Genomic DNA, 6,041 nt, shown 5'->3' on the forward strand with positions numbered 1-6,041 from the left:
AACTGCCTTCATCTCTTAGGGGAACCGGAGGGATTGTGGCAGAAGATATCCTTCCTTCCTTCTCCCTCCTTCCTTTTTGCCTTCCTCTGGCCCAGAACAACCAAAACAATAGGACACAAGCAGCACGTACTGAAATGACTTTTAATATCTCATGTTGCAGCAAAATTAAAAATATACAAAAAGTTTGTGGTGTACAAAAGAGTCTCAGTACAGAAGCCCCAGCTTGGGGTCTCCTCCCCCTCCTGGGGGAAGCGCAGAGGGGTGAGTGGGGGTGGGGGACTGAGGATGGCACAGATGTAGTAAATACCAGGAGGTGGGACCAGGAAGGAATAGGAAACAGGGGTGGGCCAGAGCGGGACCGATTAGGGAGCAAAGAAAGGACCTGGAGGGGAGAATCACCAGAATTGTGCTGAGGGAGGGAAATCAGCCCCTCAGCCATGGCTAGTGGTTCCTGGAGTTGGAGACAGAGTGGAAAGGGAAGCATCAGTGCTGGGAGTGTTCTGGTGGGACCCCCAAAGGACGTGGCCTCTGGTCCCACCCTGCCACCAATGGCCCAGTGACCTTGGGCTGGTTGCCTCCATAGGCCTTCCCCCTTCCATAAAACAGGAGGCTGGATAAATAGATTCCCAACTTGGGGTCCCAGACGGTAAGGAACCCTGGAGGCAGGAATGGGGGCCCATGAGTGCTCTTCAGAATTGTGTATTAAACACTCCAATATAATACAGACATTCCCCAACCCTCAAGCCCTAAAAGCTAACCTGAGGCCTTGGTAGCCTTTATCTGGAATCAGAAGCTCAGCTTGAGTTACTTTAATGTGGAAAGATGAATTATTCTTTAAGAAGTGAGACTTGTTTGGGAGAAAAATCTTCCAAACTATAGGATCCCCAGGGGTGAAAATAATAAGAGGGGGCCCTGGGAATTGTTCGGGTCCTTTCTAGCTATTTTACGAGTTTGGAAAACCAAGGGGGTTGGGGGCTGTGTAGTATGAGCGCACCCTCGCTCCCCCTGCCAAGTTTGGTGGGCTAGCCCAAGGGAGACAGGTCTGGTTTGGGTTCTGGGATATTTGGGTGAGAGAGGGGTAGAGGAATACCCTTCTCCCCACCCCACCCCTGCCCTTCGCCCCACCTTTTGTCTCAGGCTACCCTCCACTCTGGGATTATTGCAGGTGCTCAGGGGCCCCCCACCCCTTCAGCCTGGCCTGAGGGTGCCCTTACAATGATTGTGCATAGAAAAAAGGCCAGGATTGCTGGGGAGAGGGCGGACCCTGCCTTGCTGAAGGGTGGATAAGGCCAGGCATTGGAGGACCTCTTCCCACTTGCCCGGGGTGGGGGGGAGGAGGTCTGCATCCAGGAACCAGGCCATCCCGGGAAGGGGCCTTCCTTTCCCACTTCCATAGTTTCCTGCTCTTCCTCCCCTGGCCTCCACCAGCAACAACCAAGGACCCAGAAATGTCCTAGCCTGTCCTCAACCAGAAGGACATGTTATAATCCCTTTGCCCCCCAGGCCCCAAGTCTTAGAAGGCCCTCTGGTTGGGGAGGGGAGACTTAGCCCCCTTGTCCACTGCTGCCCATATATGGCTTGGCACTCAGTCCCTTTCAAGGAGACCTCACAACGCGTATCAGTATAGGAATTGGTAGCTCCTCCCCTGAAGTCCCTACCTCCAGCTTTACCTGGGACAGAGATAGGTGCCAAAGGGTGTCAGGGGCCAGCACAAGATGGCGGCAGTTGGGTCTTGGCTTTCGGTCCTCATCCTCTCCCTGGACTCTCCCTTCACACAATGCAAGTTCCTCCTAACCGGGGGCCCCAACACTGGAGAATACCCCAGCCTCCAGCTTTTCCCCTTCAGGTATGGAGAGGCCTGTAACCCTTATCAGACGATGGTTCCCCAGGCAGGGACCCTGTGAACACCCAGGTCTCCCTCCCCTTTCCACTTTTCAGATGAGGGGGGAAGGGGAGACACTTCTCAGGTGGCCAGTTGGTGGGGGGTTTAGAAAAGTCTCAGAGGGAGCCAGGGCTTCTGTCCTTGACTTCCCCAGAGGGGTTTCCAGACTCCACACGGCTTCCTCGAACCTTCTCAGCATTTTGAACTAGAGATTTCAAACAGGCGGCCCATGGGCCAAGTCTGAGATTAGTTTGGCCAGCACAGGGTTTTTCAAACATTTGAGTTCTAGGGCCTATAGTCAGGGCATGTACCCCCTGTGTTTTCCAGAGTCCCCACCACTCCCTATTGTACGGCACTTGCCCTTCTCTCCTTTTCTTCATTACCTGAAGACATTTGAACTTGCAACCCATACACCCTTGTCCAGGAAAACCTCCCCACTGCCTGAGGTTTCTGTGAACTCCAAGCCCAGGTGCACTCCAAGGGAAGGACCTGTGGGACTTTAGCCCTTTGGAGGGCATTGGGCTGCCAGGTAAGATCTTCCCTAGATACTTGCAGCGCCCTTGGCCCTCGCCAGGCTTTTCTCTCCCTGGCCTTTTTTCTCCCTTTCCCCAACTCTTCTAGTGACATACCTCTGTGGGATTCAGTGCGGCAGGGAGCTGGCAGGGGTAAGGCAGATTTGGGGGGGGGACACAGGATGGGACAGATGAGAGGAGGGGACCAAGAAAGCCTTCCTTTGGGGAACCCCCGCTGGGGAGGGGTGGAGGTCTGTGCTGTCTAACCAGGGTGACAGTTACAAGGCACGTGGCACATCAGTGCATGGAGGTGTGACAAGGGGTGTGTTGTGCCTGGAGAGGTTTGGGGAGCAGTCAACAAGCTGGGAGATCAGTTCAAGAAAACTAGGAGACAGAAGTCTATCCTGGAAATGGCGATGTGGTCTCCTGGGGGTAGAGATATCGAGGGCGAATTTGGTACTCAGTGTCCTGTTCTCTTCCTGGCAAAATTAAGATGGACCCAACTACCTCTCGGCTCCAGGAAAAGCCTAACTCTGCCACTGACTTTCTGTGTGATCTTGGGCAAGTCCCTGGCCCTCTCTGGGCCTCCATTTCTCTTCTATAATAGATGTGGAGGGCAGGTAACTTAGGGGACCCCAAGGTTCTGGGGGCTGTGGTTCTGAAATATTCTCTCACTGCAAGGACCCTGTAGGGATTCTGGGAAGGACTAAGCAGCCAGGCTAGGGTGCAGGACAGAGATTGGGGAGCAGGAGGCAGGGACCCAGGGGGTCCAATTCTGGCAAGGAAGAGAGGGACTGGCTGAGGTAGATTGTGTCACAGGAAAAAAAAAAAAAACACCAAAACAACAACACATGGGATGATGCCCCTTCATCACTCTGACCCCTCTATCCCAGTGAAATGAGGACTCACGGGGACCAGATGAAGTAGAGACAGGTCAGTGGAGAGCACGACCTCAGGACAGGAAGCGATGGGGTCCTGAGCTCCTGGATATATGGGGGGTGGGGGGTGGTCCTTAAGAGACTAAGCTCTTTCCTGAGGGTGAGAAGCAGGAGAAGGTGGCTCCGAGGGCCCTTTGACTGTGGCATTTCCAGTGCTGGGTTGTCCTTGCAGGCAGAGGCTCTGAAGGCAGGTTTCGTGGGAGAGAGATGTAGGGGTGGGGAGGGAGTAAGGTCCAAAAACGTGGCCCTGGTTTCCCTGAGACCCTCACGCTGCCTCTTAGTGCTGCCAGCTCATTCCTATTCCCTGGTTCTCTGGTGGCTTCTGGATCTGTAAGAATTTCCAGCTCCCGGGAGCGCATTTTTAACTTTTCCTTCTAGGGTGCTGGATCATGGGGCAGCCAGACGGAGCACTGTAGTACACTGGGGAGTAAAATAACTTGCCAAGGCTGACCCTCACGTCACTTCCCTGAGCCTCTTTACTCCTTTGTAAGATGGGTTGATAACAGCTGCCTTGCAGAGCTGTTGCAAACAGGGGCGAGTTTAAGTGAAACAAACAGTCAGCCCTGGGCAAGCGGTTGGCCAGACCTGTGTCTGCCTCCCCAACGGGTGAACCCACCAGAGGGGGTCTGGGTCAACCCTGGACCCCGCCCCCCTCCCCATCCCCTTCAGGCCTGGTTCCTGAAGCTTCTTAGGGATCATGGAAGTACTTTCTTTAAGTAGGAAAAGCATTCTTTGTGTGTTGGCGGGAGGGACGCACTCACCATCTGGGCCTGTGTGGATGTCTATGCAGTCACCTGTGTGCCAGGGGGTGAGGGGACTTGCGTCACAGGTGTGGTGTGTGCTTGTGTATATGTGTATGTGGGCAGTCCTGCCCTCTCTGCCTTTGGGGTCACCCTGCACGTTGAATGTGGTCCTTTCCTTATATCCTCAGCAAATTCACCCTCACTAATCACTATCTGAAGGGACAGCAGGAGTCTGGGACCTGTGGGGCTAAGCTGCCACTCTGGGCCTCAGTTTCCCATTTATAAGCCGAGAGAGGCTGAACCAGAGAGGGCAAAGTGCCTCTCTAATTTGCATAGTCTAGGATTCTCATGCACCTCCTCACCCCCAGCCCAGGTCTGCATCTGTCCTTAATATCGCCTGCTGTGCCCTTGCATTGAACACACCTTAGCTGGCATGGGGGAGTGGGGACATGGTAGCGGGGGTTCCAAGCTCTGCTTAGAGGCTCCGTCCCCTCAGCCCACAGAACTGCCTACTTCTCTGCTCCCACGCTCCCCCACCCTATCCAGGACTGGCTGCCCCAGCTAGAGAGGAGGGGCCACGGGCAAGTGGTCCCATGGGCACCCAGGATATGCAGGAATGGACTGCAGGTCCTAGGGAGTTGTCAGATCTGAGGCAAAACAAGTCAGCTGGAAAACTGACATCCCAAGGAGCTACATCTGCAGGGCGGCTGAGAGCCAAGATTTATGTCACGTCCCCAGAGCTAATTTTTTTCCAGCTGGAAACCAGTTGGCAGTTGAAATGTCTCAAGGGTTGTGAGGACAAATTCCTCTGGGGAAGATGGCTGTGGACCAAGGTGGATGGGGCATAGAACTCCTATAAATCCCAGAGATCTAGAACTGGAGTACCCGTTCCTAGAATATTCCACTCACATGGGATTCTAGAGCCCCCTCCCCCACCACCTTGGCAGGAGCCAGAATCCCCCAGAGCAGAGTAGCAGGGCTCCAGTGCCATCACCCTCATCACAGAATCCAGATCAGAATGACTCCTTAGGACATTTTATCAGCTAAGTGCTTGAAAACTTAATCCAGAATTAAGAATGTCTCTCTAGAACAATTCCCCTGCTAAGTGTGTTAGGACCTCACCAGACAGAGTATCTGTTGTATTCAAGACTTTTATCTAGAAGAAACGTTCTAGATACTCATCTAGAACAAACAATGGCTCCTTGAAACGTTTCACCTGAGGTTTCTGGAACCTCATCCATAACAGAGCCCATAACAAAGGGTGTCTCCTGACGAGTTCACCTTGGAAACATTCTCTATGCTGTGCATTGAGGGTTCCCCTCCCCCCAACCTGCTATCCCTTCATGCTTCTGCTGGCTTGGACCCCCTCAGTTGTCTCAGGGTTCTTCTTCCTGTCAGCCCCCACCCCCAGCTCCCTCTTTTAAGCCCCCTTTTGTCCAGGCTCCGGACCTCAGACCCCACAGGAGCTACACCAGCCTTGTCCACCAGACGTTCAACCTTCCCTCACATCTTCCACGGCCTCCTCCGTCCTGCTCAGAGATCCCCTCTCTCCAGAGAAGTAGCCCACCCCCAACACCCCCTGAGGAGCACAGGACCTAGGTCACGGACCCCAGACGGTGCCCTTTCTCTGGCAGGTCCACCAGGAGCGACATGTGGGTGACTCCAGGCAGGGGAGAGGGTGTGGTGCCCCTGGCACCCGACGTGGCACGGAGGCCTCCTTGGAAGCGGGGCAGCTAATGAGGAGTGTAGCACCAGTTGATTCCCTGGGCCCCGGTTCAGGGGAGTTTAGGAGATGGGCCACAGGGCTGCAAACAGGCCTAGGGCTGGGGCCTCCACAAGGCTGCCCCCTCCCCAGAAAGAACCCATGGTGGGCCACTCTACACTTGGACCAACAGATCCACACCCCTGTAGCTGGGTGGCCCTGAAATTCCAGGCTCAACACTGTGGTCGATGTGGGGTCGGCCAA

Source organism: Panthera leo, chromosome A3 (genome assembly GCF_018350215.1).
Source record: "Panthera leo isolate Ple1 chromosome A3, P.leo_Ple1_pat1.1, whole genome shotgun sequence".
Taxonomy (NCBI): Eukaryota; Metazoa; Chordata; class Mammalia; order Carnivora; family Felidae; genus Panthera; species Panthera leo.